This window comes from Anarhichas minor, unplaced genomic scaffold, assembly GCF_050575085.1.
Source record: "Anarhichas minor isolate MPS153535 unplaced genomic scaffold, ASM5057508v1 ptg000023l, whole genome shotgun sequence".
Lineage (NCBI taxonomy): Eukaryota > Metazoa > Chordata > Actinopteri > Perciformes > Anarhichadidae > Anarhichas > Anarhichas minor.
Genome location: NW_027466469.1, coordinates 6434007 through 6449538, shown reverse-complemented (window position 1 = coordinate 6449538; position 15532 = coordinate 6434007). Strand labels below are relative to the sequence as shown.

At 40.6% G+C, this 15532-nt stretch overlaps 1 long non-coding RNA gene across 1 annotated transcript in view; it reads left to right on the top strand.

Moving 5' to 3' along the window:
• Window positions 1-4890: 4890 nt before the first annotated feature.
• LOC142955301 (uncharacterized) overlaps window positions 4891-15532 on the top strand; it is a 32215-nt gene continuing 21573 nt past the window's right edge. Inside the window, exon 1 of the long non-coding RNA XR_012955834.1 lies at window positions 4891-5182. This is a non-coding gene — a long non-coding RNA (uncharacterized LOC142955301). The remainder of the gene's footprint in view (window positions 5183-15532) is intronic.

Sequence of the window (15532 nt, the reverse complement as noted above, 5' to 3'; positions counted from 1 at the left end):
CAAACTGCTCATAGCCCACTCATCATTTTTGAGGGACACGATGTGATCGGCTGTTCCTGAACATGACTTTGGACAGAACATCTTCAGTAGTCACCCTTCTGAGCACAGCCATGTGGAGATCAACCGAGGAGCCTAAAGTTATGCTTATCATATGTCGTATATAAACTCACATTTGAACTAGTATAACATCATAGCATAATATTGGAGGAAGATAAAATGAATTGAGTGATGCAACCATAATTATATCTTATCAGTCCTAACCCTACAGTAGCCAAACATATACTGTACCTATTGGGTCATGACTATAACTTTAAAGCTAGAACATGAAAAAACACCATCTGTTGTAAAATAACTTTCGTCTGTTCTTATTTTTTTCATTTGAAACTCAACCAGCAGAACTTCAGCATGAGTTCAATATTCACAGCTTTGACGGCAAATGATAAGTGAGATGAGCATAAATATACAATGTTATATTCATTATAATGCATTGGACTATTGTGGAGATGAAATAAATATAAAAATATCTTGACTAAACCTTAAAATATTCTGGTGTATGATTGCTGTTTGCCAACAGACTGATTAATTCATGGTTTCTCCAGTAACACAGGCCAACTTTTGTCAGACAATGATTTATGGATTTTGTTGTAGACAATGAAGGTCTATTTCTTTACTTTTTGTATTGTTTGTAAATGTATAGGCCTACACAGCGCTGTGGTTCTGATTAATATGAATGTATGGTGTATTGTCAGGCCATGCAGGCTGGGCATAATTACACTACATGCATGACACAATATTACAAACATTTATCAACGTTACCCATTTCATATCAGGTGACCATAATTAACATATCTCATACTAATTATTACATGCCGCCGTCTGTGCGGCTCCATAGAACGTGTTCACTCACTTCTGCTCACTTCACCTGTTGACTCCACCGTGTGAACCACTCACTCTCTCCTGGAAGAAACCCACTTTACACAAAGCTAGTCAGCGAACTCAGCCGTCAGTGAACAATAAGATAAATCCTCTAACAGCTGGTTTATGAGCTCACTGTAAATGTCTGTTTAACACAGTACAAGTTAAACACTTATGAAGTGGATTTTATTACCTCTCTAAACTTTACTAAAACATATTTCCTCTGCTCTGTTAATTGTCAAATTGTTCACCTCAAAGAATTGTTGAAGAAAGTGAAGAAACTCAGATTCAGAAGTATTATCAGCACAATAACTCAAAATATGAGCTTATCATGCAGATTGGCTCATTTCAAAGTTTTATATCATATTTTATATTATTGGATTATTAATACTGATTAATCAACATTTTAGCTGTATTTAAATGTAGCATGCTGAGCAAGTGAACCCAATTATACACTTTATACATTAAGTGTAGTGAAGTGTTCGCTACACATTAAGTGTAGCAAAGTCAAAGGTTCGCTTTGAACTGTAGTACAGTAGAGAAAGTAGCAGAAAAAAACCATCATTGTATTTTACAGTGGGAGCTTTCCCTCCAGACACATCGTGATTTTATTATTCTGTCAGTAATAGACTGTTATTGTGCTGTGTGTTTACTTTAGATGATATTTCTAATTCAGCTATTGCTATTATTTTTTTACCATTATTATTAGTAGTATTTAGTAATTATCAGTCTTATCAATGTTTGTCACAGGATCTCAGTTTAAGAGTCATTATTCTGAAAGTGAGACCTAACTGTAGGAAGACATGGATCAGAGTGCAGAATTATAATTCTGTGTGTGGAGGCTCCTCCCACACACACGTTTGAGACCATCCAGTTGCAGCGTCCTTATGTGGAAACCTTTGCCACTGTGGACGTCAGCAGCTTCACTCACCAGCTGGATGACAATGACTCCTTCAGGCCGGAATCTATACCAGTGATCCCATGGATGGAGTCCCCCGCTGCACCAGCGGATTCAGAACACATGGATTTGGCCAAACGACTAGAAGCCCTGGTAGCGGGGCTGATGGAACCTCTTCCCCTCAGGTCAGAGCATCAGCCCATTTCTATGGACATCTTATGAGGATCATACAGATGTGTTCACATGCTGAGAGTCTGCTTAACACAACACTTTATTATTATTAACACTTAATAATAATGACAAAATTGTGTACATTTGTGAAAAAAAAAAAAAAAATCCTCCTAATTCGACCCTTTTACAATTGATCTATAATCTACATTGTTTTTAAATTGTTAACATGTTAGCCAATATTACACGCACATGTAAGAGTCCACCTGAGACTTTCCTTTTTGATAACTCTTATATTTAGGACTGGTTCAGGTTTATAGTTAGGGCTGGCTCAGGTTTATAGTTAGGGCTGGTTCAGGTTTATAGTTAGGGCTGGTTCAGGTTTATAGTTAGGACTGGCTCAGGTTTATAGGTAGGGCTGGCTCAGGTTTGCCTTGGACCAGCCCCTAGATAAGCTGCTATAGGCCTAGACTGCTGGAGGACTTCCTGTGATACACTGAGCTCCTCTCTCCTCCTCTCCCCCACCTTCTGTATACATTCACGTCCCATTAATGGACATTACTAACTTGGCTTCTCCCCTGGAGTTTCTGTGCTTTCAGGTCTTGCAGGTTTCCACGGATCGGGGTTACACCTAGATCGTGATTGCGCCTGCTGCCGTGGCCCTGCTTGACACCCACTACTATCATTATTATCATTACTGCTACTATTACTGTTATTATCATTCTATTGTATCCAGTGCTAGTAGTAGTAGCAGACATATCTCTGTTATTATCTCTGCTATTACTGTTATTCTTTGTATTATCATTATATTATATTCACCGCCACTACTATTATTGTTTGTTATTAATCCAATATATATTTTATTAAACCTGTTGTGCTATTACTGTTGTTGCTGAGCCTCTGTGTGTCTCCCTCCCTCCCTCTCTCTCTGAAATCCCAAAGAATCCCGAGATATCTTCAATCTAGAATCTATTGTAGCAAAAAAGAGTTTTATGACATGAAGCTTTACCGATACAGTGCTCAATAAGTTCCGATACATCGTTTAAAACATTAAACAACAAATAATTATAACAAATATTACTTAATATTGTGTATATAAAGATATATGATGGTTTATTTTTGCTGACATAATTATGCTGAAATATTAGGGACCAAATGTATATCATGTTTTGATTACGTTATTTACTGACATGAATTTATAAATGAGTATCATAACATTGATATTATACTGTATTGTAAGAGCAGGTAAGACCCCACTATTGTTGTCTTGCCTTTGAACTAAGTTCACTGAGTGATCTTTGAAATGTGTGTTGCTTATCTAGCTCCAGTCCTCATTACAGGAGAATCAAGAGAGTGCAGATGAAAGGCTTCTTTTCACAAGAGGGGACAAAGATACAGAGACCCAGAGATGACAAATGTGTGCGGGAGGTTTTGTGATCTCTGTGTGGTCCCCATTGATATGCATTGGAAGTCTCAGAGCGAGACACGTCCTCTGTATGTGGAGGAGCGGATGAGAACTGGACCCCGGACAACATCATGGAGCACAGGGAATATTTGCAGCTTCAGTTCCAATCATACCAGCTTAATGCTCAATTCCTTCTTGTTTCATGCTGCATTATAGCTGAAGACTGGTGATTGTTTGATAGCTCGGAAAATATGTATTCATTCATCACTTTCATTCCCTTGTAATAGCTGACCTAAAAAAGCAGTGGTATTTAAAGTGGGGTCATGCATCCCCAGGGGTGCTGGAGAGAATCAGAATCAGAACCGTTTATTGCCAAGTACGTTACACATACAAGGAATTTGACTTGGTGCATAACAATAAACAATGAACACAGTGCAATAATCAAGACATAATTTAATAATAGAAAAATATTACAATTTACAATAAAATGTGGTAACAAGCAAACAGAAAACAGTACTTTAAAACAAGTATATAATAAAAGTGGCAAGTGTATTTAAATATAGAAAAATCGAAAGGATGTGCAAGGGAGTGTAGCAGTAGGAAATTGTCCTGGGGATGTCAGAGTTGTTTATGAACCCAAGAGAGATAAGTTAATGTTAATACATCAATTAATTTACATCATAGCTTTCACCCTTTAAAACCAGTCATCAACTTGATCTCTGAAAAAAGATGAATTAGAAGAAAACTGTAGGTCTGTGTGTTTGAATGGAGGTCTGTGAAGAGACAGACTATTGGAATCAAACCATGATGGCTGTATGGGAGGCATGTCTCCGGTTGGCCAGCAGGGGTCTATCACGTACCAGTCATTTACCATAGTAGCGCACGCTGCCTTCACATGCTGGGGGAATATTGGAAGCACACACTGACCACACCACGGTGGAAGCCTAAATATGACATGACGTTATTTAAGTAAAAGCTCCTGTTTACCGGACCGGTACAGAATAGATAGAGTCTATCTTAGTGATGTGAGAGTGAAGACACTGATGAGCCCGGCTCCCTCTACACTGTGTTCACTCGCTGCTGTTTAAAACACACTTTAGATTGCTCTACAAATAATATCTCCTTTCTGTTTGTAAGCAGAGGGGAGTCATTGTTTTTGATGACGGTTTTAACACGACCGTATTTTTAGGTGTTTCCTTTCCCCCTTTCTGTACATTATCATTTATATGTCGTTATATTCAAGAAAATAGCGGTGTTCATTCCAGACTGGCAGCCACAAATTAGACTTGTTTTTCTCAGTGAATGAAATGCCTACTTTACTTTATAGCTTGTGTTTAGGAAATACAAGGAGCACTTGAAGGCAGCAGGATATACCTCTCTTTGCCAAACCTCCCGGAGAGCTGGGCGCTGAGCGCAGCACCAAACCATTCCCACCACCACCACTCATAGGCTACATGTGGGGGAAGAAACCTGCCGAGGAAAGAAACAAAACCAAGCATTACTTTTCACTGCATGGACTAAGTGCGCACTTTTTCTCTCTCTCACTGAGACGTTAGGTGTGTAAACTAGTGAAAGTTGGATGCCCGAGAGGACATTTGCAATGGAATTTGTGATATCGTAGCCACGAGCATTAACGTTATCTGTCTCGGCGGATTCGTCTGCGTAACGTGTTCTAGCACCGGTTGCAAACAAATGGGATACTCTCAATGAAACCAGCGAAAACGAGTTTGCTTCGCTGGAACGAGGAGTGAACGAGCGTCTGGAGCAAGTGGCTGAAGAGTTGTCCACGGGGCAAGGTGAGTGGAGTCTGGTGTAGCATTAGTCCGCCTCCATCAAACACAACATATTCTTGGTATTTTGCTCACTGAAAATCACAAGTGCGTGTGTTTTTTTCACTAGTTTCCCTCGAAATGACGAAGCCTCATTCGTGTGAACAGCGATATCAATGGAGTCGTAACGTTACTTTGAACAACTTTTCACGACAAATGTGTGCATGTTTTAACCCATGCCGACTTTACTTTCTATCATGTTAAGGCTCGTTAACCCATGCGCGTTAGCTAAAGTTAGCCTTCCAAAGAGTTCGCGAACTTCTCCAGTACACATCCTCGAGGCGTCGTCGCCTTGAGGTGTGTGATCGCCATTTAACGGTATTTAAAAAGGCGACGGGAAAAGTTGCCATTACTGGCATGGGTTTAATTCACAGGCACAGCAGGTCACAGAGCAGCCAACGGTTACCAACCAACCTCAGGAATATTCTAAACGCTAAGTAGTTTGACGTTACTTCACATTGACGTTACATCCCGGCCAAAACATTAGAATTTTACAAAAGAGTAGTCGCTACATCACCCACCGTGATTTACCATGAAGGTGAATGAGGATTGTGTGATTAACTGGTCAGTCCGACATTAAAAAATATTATTTTTCAAATCGAAGTATGTTATTATTTCTGTGTCATGTGTTTGCCGAATTGACCAGAGATGCCTGCTAAATCTTATAACATATCTTGCATTATTTATTTAGTTGAGTAATTCTGTTTATCCATACATTAAAAACAAAATTTGGTCATCTTTTTCATAGATCTTTTTTTGTTCATGGAATATGTGCATGTTTCAACACACTGTGCCTCTATAAAATCAGTTTGATGATGAAAGTTGTGCGTGAAATAACTTCCATTGAGCAGGACTGGTATGAGCTGAAAGCTTATTGCAATAAAGGAGGATTGTTCTTTCAGGAAAGCGTAAGCTACTTAATAATCTTCCCATCACAAATGCCCTCTTCTTATGAATTGAGTGGCATAAACCTTAACTGAAGGCTGTGGTGATGATGGAACTCTTTGAGATCAGAGGGTCAGATGCTATTTTGAAGTATTTGACTGTGTTCACGCTTGGTTACAAGTGTCATAGTTGGCGCTCCATCACAGGGGCTGCAGTGGGAGTGTGTGACCTTTTGTGTTTTTCTGTCCCATGGGTGATGGTCTCCTCTCACAGTTTGGTGCCTTCTTAAACCGGCCATCTGTTCCTATTGCCTCATAACAGAATCGGTGGCTTAGTATAAGCCGGGAAATGAGATGGAATATCCCCTCCTGATGATGATTGCTCATCTATTTTAGAGTGTTGGTAGCATTAGGAATACTAGGGTGTGCTCAGACATTGTGCCCGTTAGGTCTTGATTGTCTTCATTTCTAAATGGATGCTGACATTGAGGTTTCTCACATTTTCTTTTTGTTTCCTTTACGTTAATACCTACAAATAATTGTATAAACAAGATCAACAGTTTTCTGGTATTACGTTATTTTAAAAGTGGTAGAGAGCAAGTTTAGCTGCTTTAACACATTTTAAGCATTGTAACATAGTTTATTTTGTGTTGGACCCAAACCAAACTATCCTCAGTTTTTGAGCTTTAAAATAACAATAGGCTGCAGCTAGTGTAAAAATAGTCCAGTGTGACAAGTATAAGGAAAGCTCTCCATGGCTTCCTCAGTTTAAGTTGTGCTTCATGTCAGATTATAAGTGTATGCAATTAGAGGGCATGTTTAAGTGGAGTCTCTCAGATAAGTGGGGCACATGTTTTCATAGCCCCCCCCCCTGCAGAACCAGTAGCCAGCACGTTCTTGTACTTGTACCTGGATAGAGTCAGACACCAGGACCCGGCTGTCTGGTAAAATGACCTTTGGCCTGGTGTGTAAATGCCGTCATGGCGAGCACATTTGACCTTTTTTAAAGGCTTGACCTGCGCTCAACTGAGATGGAAATAAATTGAATTTTAAAGGGTGCCAGATCAATGAAGGGGACTATTTGATGTTGCCATTATTTCGGTTTCAGGGCCAGGTGATGAAAAAAGGTCAGCCGAACTTAAAGGGAAAATTGACCACCTTTTCATATGGATGTCCAGCTGCAAAATCTGTTGTTGTTCCTGCACACAGCGCTCATTTAACGTGACAGTGACGTAGTAGGCGAAGAAGAACTACAGGCTGTTTCAGCTTGGATGTCTCTTGGTAGCAAGACACTAGGAGGAGATGCACTCTACGGTGTTTTGGCAGAATCAAATACTCAGACGTATTTATTGGAGCCACAAGTTACGGCCGAAGAAAAGAGGGAGAGGCCAAGAGGATATGGCCGGGGTACCTGCTGGCATCGCAAGCTCCACGCAATGCATCCTGGTACATGTATGCACTGTGCACGGGTCAGCTAGCAGGAGAACTCGGCTTTCAGGGTCAATATAGCACAGACAGGAATTTATTGCTTCAATTACCATAAACACTAAAATGTGGCAGATTTCCCCCTTTTTTTTCTCAACATTGAACTAAAAATAAATAATTTCACTCGACCAATGAGCATCAACCTCCTTTACCGACATCAGCATCGGGCCTAACAGACAGGAGTTGTGACAGCAGAGGTGGTAACGGGCCTCTCCAATAGACAACACCCCCTCACAAATATTCTGCCACAGTCAAGGTGCCAAAGGTCAAAAGGTGAAAGGGGGTTGGGTGTCAACTGCTCTTGTTTTCTGTGGCGGGCAGCTGGAGGGACTGCAGGAAGCACACGGTGTGAAACCCCCCCCCCCCCCCCCCCCCTCAAACCAAACAAACATCCTCCATACAAACTGGAGTCAACCGTTGTCACCAGCTGAAGTGAGGGCGAGCGTCTGGAGGATGAGGGAACACTCCCGAGGTTTGTCTCACTCAGCAGCCGCTGTGTCATTGGTGCCGTTGTTCTGGTAATGAAGAGGCGGCGAGACACCAAGGACAGACCTCGGGCTTGATGAAATGTGACTGGCTGGGGACAGAGTCGATTAAGTATGTGTGAACATCGCAGCCCGGACGAAGCTGTCATTGCAAGGTGCCAAGTCGGATGTTCCGAGCTCTGGAAGGCAGGGGGGAAACGCCGGCCATCGTGTAGAGAGAGATGTGATAGTGTTTAAATCCGTCAATTTTTGCAACTTTGCAAAATCTGAGAAAAAAGTCTACTGTACACAGCAATGTGTGTGGAGGTGTGAAAGTAGGGAGCGTCTCTCAAACCGTTTTGTCATCCTTCACTCAACTATTGAGGTTCATAGATGTGGTGCAGCACCGTGATGCTTTGGAGGAGACTGTTCTTATCCCAGCATGTGTAAAGGCCTTTACACACCATGTTGTTTTTTTCGTGCGATTAATCTACACTATAATTTTTCCTAGCTGTTGTTTTTGTCATGAATACTTTCATATTGCGCAGTGAAAAACCGATTTCTTTTTTTTTCGGTTCAAGGTAGATTTTTTTGGAGCTTTCGCACGACAAATAGAAACATCGACTAATCACGTTGTGCAGAACGAGTGGAGTTGGACCTTCTGTTTATGAATCGCCAACACAGAGGCTCCTGTAGTCCTAACCAAGACGGCAAACTTTATTACTCCTGTCAACTTTGACAAAGCCAACGACACCAGATCCACTCCCTCCATTCTAACCTTTCACAATAATACCTTGCACAATTTTACACTTCACTTGTTTTACAGTCCTGTTATCTGTTTTGTTGTGCACTTTATTGTTGGAATGCTGTTAAGCAACAATATCCTGTTTCTCTTTATTCAACTTCTTCAACTTCTTCAACTATTTCTTCCGTACGTTTTTTGCTACTTATCTCCTTCCACATTTTTTAAGCTACAGAAACCGTTCAAATATCAAAATGTTCAGCTCTTTCAGCTCATGTTTGCTATATCTTTTCATATTTCCAATCTTTAAACTTTTTGAATTATTAATCTTTTTCACCTTTTGTTTTGAATGGGATGTCTATGGAGAACATTTTCAAATCCTCTTAAACTTTTTCAACTTTCAAATCCTTCTACCTCCTCATACTTTCAGCTACAGACACCATTTCAAGTTTCAAATGCTGAGAAAACCCTGAGCTATTGCAGAATGATTCAGCATTGTGATATCTTTTACACTTTTTGAACTGCAGCAATTTAACTTTTATGATTTTTTCAGCCCTTTTCTGACTTTATAATGGGTGTGTATTGCGCAGCTTAGAGTGCGTGATGTCACCGCTAGAGTGAAGAGCAGCTTGAGATTGTTGTGAAAAAAACATTTCTTTTGCCACTGTGTCCACAATCTTCACTCTTCATGCATCATTTTTGATGGAGAAGTAGCTAATCTTGTCCTTGTCGTAGACATATGACTGTGGAATCCCACAGACTTACACATTTGGCTCAAGGAGCCGCAGAGCGACATGAACTCCAACCTACTGCTCCATTAGACTCAATGTTAAATCTGACCACTCATTTCTCAAAGAAAGCAGACGGTACCAGTTTTGTCTATTGCTCTGGAGCTCACATTTTTAACACCACAAACATAAAACACATTACCGCGTTCGGCAGAGTCTTATCTTTCTCACGGTATCCATATTTTGGCACTCAGACTCCTGCTTTTTGTTAAAAGGGGCTTTGTTCAAAATCACTGTTTACTGTAATGTTTCTTAATCAGTCTGCCTCTAACACCAGGTGCGTCGTCACCATGGCAACCAGTTACACACACGCTCTCGCTCTCTCTCTTTATTTATTTTATTTTTTTTGTCATTTCTTTTTTTTTTTTTTTTTTTTTTATATATATACATACAGTCATTCAGGTCTTAGAGATTTTAAGAGGACTTTCCACCCCCCCACCCCATTTCAAAATAAAAGCCCCAGAGAGTGAAATCTAACTGGAATGCTTTTGATGAAGCCTGTCATTTAATAACCTCTGTGTTTCATACATTCTGATTCTGTCTCCTCTCCTTTCTCCCCCACCCAGCCCCACTCTTTCAAAATAAAAGCCTCATGGATTAACTGTATTTAAACGTTAAGCTCAAAATTAAGCTTTTTTGTTGAAAGACTTAATGCTCTTACTAATACTGCGACAACTACTGCTACTAATATTTCTAGTATCACTACTACTACTACTGCTACTACTACTACTTCTACTGCAACTTTTGCTGTTGCTACTATTACTACTACTGCTATTACTGATACCATCACTATTATTACTACCACTACTGCTATTACTTATACCACAACTGCTACTACTGCTATTTCTGCTACTACTACAGCTATTAGTACGACTGCTACTAGTACTACTACTACTACTGCTCCTTCAAAAACTGACTTTACTATTACTACTACTTCTTCTACTACTAGTACTGTTATATTTAATACTACGACCACTACTACAGCTATTACTACGACTACTGATACTACTTCTACTACTACTTCTACTAATACTTCGACTACAAGTTCTACTACTACTGCTACTACAAATATCACTACTGCTACAACTAGTACTTATTCAAATGCTACTAATACTTCTACTGCTAATAATACTTCTACTACAACTTCTACTACTACTACTACAACAAATATCACTACCGCTGAAATTTTTTTAAGCTACAGAAACCGTTCGAATATCAAAATGTTCAGCGCTTTCAGGAGAGGGGTGATATGACTTCATATTTGTAATCTTTCAACTTTTTGAATTAAGTTTTTTGCAATTTTTTTAAAATTGGATATCTATTTTCAGCAATGTTTTTGCGATTCATTTCAGCTTTCAGCATTCCAACGCATTTTCAGCAGGAAATGCATTTTCTAGTTTTATGTTTTATTGTAAATTTTAACATGTTTCTATTTCTTGCACTGTTGATTGTTGTTGATAGTTTAATGTTATTGTTTATTGTTAATTGTTACGCACCACCCGCCATGACAAATTCCTTGTAGGTGCAAACTTCCTTGGCAATACACGGTTCTGATTCTGAATAAAAACCCTAGACATAATATTCACAGGCGATTATTTCTCATTTATGCATTGTACATACAATAAAACGTTTCTGAAGATACTGTAAAAACTAGTTCCACCCACTTATCCGGCGTATCACAGCCTCTGCACCCTCGTATCTTAGAATCTCAATTCATTCCATTTCCTGAAAGGATCATTTTGGACAAGAAACAAGCAGGTGAAGTCAGCTGACAGGAAATCTATACAGTGAACATTCTCTGCCATCCAGTTGTGATCTCGCCCTTTGGAGAGCGCGATCACCTCAAAGGGGGTCAAAGTACAAGTTATTTGGACTGGACATGCGAGCGCTGTGCTGGCCCGGCGGGCGGGTTGGGGCTCCTCCTCTCCCATGGCCAGATTAAATACTCAATTTAATTATGTCACTGAGCATTAAGTCAGTAACCTTATCAGAGCGGTCTGGCTGTTTAATGGGACTTTGTGAGCCAACAGATGCACCAAGATTAGAGACAATATGCTGGGGGTGCAAAGGGATATAAGACGAGCACATAATCTGATACGAGGTGCCCCCCCCCTCAAGATAGCAGACTTTAAATATAGCCTCATCTGAGGACAGTACAGTATGCATCTCAAAGTGTCGCTTATTGTCAATGATTTGAAGATGTTTTAACGCATCCTTGAATTCATTTCCCGCTCAGCGGTATTCTGTACATGTGTTCTGTGTTGTAGTAGAGTTCCGTGACACAGTGATTATGCACAAACATCCAGATAAAAGTAAAAAGACAGCCCAGAGGGGGTGATTTGTGTTTTTGAATATTGATGTAGAGTTTCAGGCTGATTTAAAAAGAAATCCCCCAGAAGTCCCAGCAGCACAGTGAATATATGATGTTTCCCGTCTGTACGTGCTACTGGGTAGGCTGGTATGAGGAGGTGCCTGGTACCTCGTATTGTTTTGAGGCTCTAAGCCCCAAGCCAGACAGGATGAAGCTCCGGTCCTTCTGTGTCCGTTATCTGAATCAGCAACGCCTTCATATTTTGTGCTGAGGATTTTCTTTGATAACGAGAAGAGTGATACCGCTCCTCAGGATTCTCTGAGGGTTTAATTAGACCGGGTAGCCTGTTCAGTATTCACATATGTAAATGGAGACCCAGATAAACGCAGTGCTGTGGATTGTAAAATAGATTTTGAGTGTTGAAATCCCTTTGAAGCAGCAAGTGAAGTGCTCTGTGCGAGTGTGAATTATTAACTGTTCAGGGTACGCTGCATGCCTCCACCACATGCAGCTCATGCTGTGTGTGTGTGTTTGCTCTACAATTGTTCCGTCATGAATGAAGCCGGTGTGTTTGTCTAAGGTCAGTGTTGAAGCAGGAGTACACGTGCTGTGATGGTTTACTTCCTGAGAAGAACTCATTTACTCGCTAATATCATTGACACACATTACGCTTGAAGGTGTTTTTATGTCGAACATTTAACGGAAAAACTCAAGTGTGTAAGAGTATACAAGACGCTGTTTAGTCAAAGTCCTTGTGTTGCTGTTTGCGTTAAGACAACTTTAATTACTTGAGAAGTTCATTACATTTTGAAGAATGTAGCAAAGTAGTGCAGTACTGTAACTCAGATATTGAAATTAGCACTTATATGGAAATATTTAGTGTGGAAAGCATCCAGTCCTATATGTGATGCAGAGGAAAATGAGACCATAGAAGAGGAAACAGGGATGTAGTATTTTCAAAAGGTCCTGGTGTGTTGAACGAGGACACTGAGAGGAAGGACTTATTTTGAGTGTCCAGAAAGTAAAAGTCCGCTTTATTTTCTGCATAGGGATGTTGTCCAAAAATGGATATGGAAGTGGCTCTCTTTGCGTACATACCGTGGTTCCACTTCTCTTTTCAATTCAACCTTTATCATCCGATCATGCCAGGACGCATTAAGTCTGTATGCTGAGAGTTCACATCTCGCTCGCATTGGGATCTGATCAGCCAGACCACATACCGAGGTGGCTCACACAGATCTCAGCGAGGTGTGGACAGCATGTGGACACAATCCGGACAATTTATTAAAAGTAAGTCTACACCCCCCCCCTCCCCGAGAAGAACAGCATAATGAACATTTTCAGATTTTACTGCTTCAAATTAAAAGCTTTTAAATAACAAGATAATGGGAGGCTTTTACTTTGAAGACTTCATAGTAAATAAGTGTTTATCACCAAATTAGCAGAACATTGTTGAACAGCTGTGATTCTTCAATAAAATGCGTCTACAAATACTGAAGGGAGCGACAGTAAGCAGCAAAAATAATGCCTGATTTTATTGTGAAGAATTCATAGAAATTACACCGTTTTACAGCTGCTCCTTTGACCACGAAATATCACTATCTGATCAGGCAGGTGGCATTGAAGTGCCACGTGTTGACACACAACCGAGTTCTGATCTGGGGAATCTGATCAAAAGTCACATCTATGGTCTTAGTCGATCCGCGGCTGCACAGATTTGTAAAGTATGATTTGGGCTTTTGGTGAGTGACAGTTGGAGCACTTCTAAAGCTAATCGATACAAGCGATGCACGGCTGTGTTAGAAAATATCCGGTTCTTTGATTATAAGTCTACAGGGGTACAAGGAGTGCAAATGTAAGGAGAGAATTTAGCTGTTAATCACATGGAGAGTAGAACGCAGTAGAGTACCCTGCGTAGAACGCAGTAGAGTACCCTGCGTAGAATACCCTGCGTAGAACACAGATAAACTGTATGCTGTATGTCCTCACGTCTTTCTCACTCTTGTACCCTCTACAACCTCCATACAAGACTCAAGCTATTTCACCCCGCCCTTCCTTTCCACAATTCAACGCTCCGAGCTCAACACTTGACACTTTCCGCAGCGCTCGTTTTCTCAGCGTTCCCCTGTGCTTGCATTCATGCATACCCGTGCTCCAGTATCATTTCCCATCCGTCTGCGGGGCTGAAGTAGTAGGAGGCCCTCGGAGAAAGGGGCCCGGCTGGTGAGATAGGGTGACACGTATGAGAAGGGCTTTGTCACTGCGCTCGCCATGAGAAGATGAGACCTCCACCTGGGGTAGGTGAGGGTGGAGGGAGCACTGAACACACACTGCTGTTCTTCTGTACTTATGAGGTCCTTCAGTGGAAGACACCAGCTCCTCTACCCTTAACCTAAGCTGTAGTCCCCTGTATTGCCTTCAGGCAGAGCCTAATCTCAGTCTGATCCGAATGGACCCTAATTTTAAACCCAGATAATGCAGACACAAGATTAGATGAGTAGATTCTGCACTTGGCAAGATGGTCACAGTTAGGTTGCCACTCAACATGTATTTAGGTGCACTTTTGCTGTCATTTCTTGCAGTCTTGTTATTGATAAATACTGTAATTTACATATTAAGGCTGCAGCTAATGATTAGCTACAGCTATGGTGATTAATCAGTGTTTCCAAATGTTTTGCTTTGATCACAAATCAAATATATTTAGTTTTGCTGTCACAGAGGAGTAAAGAAACCACAACATATTCACTTTTAGGAAGCTGGACTCAAAATCACTCAAACCAATTATTGATTATTGAAATAGTTGGCGATCGCGTTAATAGTCCATACTAAGTAATCGATTAAAAAGATTGTTGTCAAACAAAAGTAATTTAACAACATCATGCACTAGTAATAACTAAAATACAGTGGCGGGCCGTGCGTTTTATACCCGGGCCTTCAGTGCTGTCCGACTACAGTTGAATCACCTCCTATAACTCCATTATGACGCTACTGTTATTTGTTTCTAGGGGTGTAACAATACACATTCGTATTAAACCATTCGGTACGAGGCTTACGAATCGAACAATACGTTTGAATAATACTAGTGCATTTGGAAAATGCAGAAGCATAAATTGTGGGAAATATGTTTTCGGTGGACTACGCTCACGTAGGAGACAACTGGCTGTGTGACCTCTGAACACGGAACAAAAAAAACAAAAAACAGCTGAGGCACCGCACGTGTGTTCTGGGAGGCTACGCTAAACTAGCTTAACGGGAAAACAAGAACAGCAGCAAACAAGCTAAGAACTCTCCCCGCAGAGTTTAGCTGTTCCCTACTGATTAAAACAGGGCTAAAGCAATCGCCACACAATCCACATTTCTCCAGACCACAAGTCTTGCTTTGTAAAAGAAAACAGTCCGAACAGATTTAATTGTCCGGACAATAACTCCGTGCATGACGGTATGCTTTGTAATTAATGGACAATGCATATAGTCCAAATCAATATAATTAACACAATGACAAGAACAAACACAAGAACCAGTCACATATATTCATATGACAACAAAGCAACAAATCAATCCAGCAGACCTGCAGTGGAACACGCATTCTGCTACACACTCAAGGGCCATTCAGATATTAGATGTAAAAAAAAAAAAACAGTTG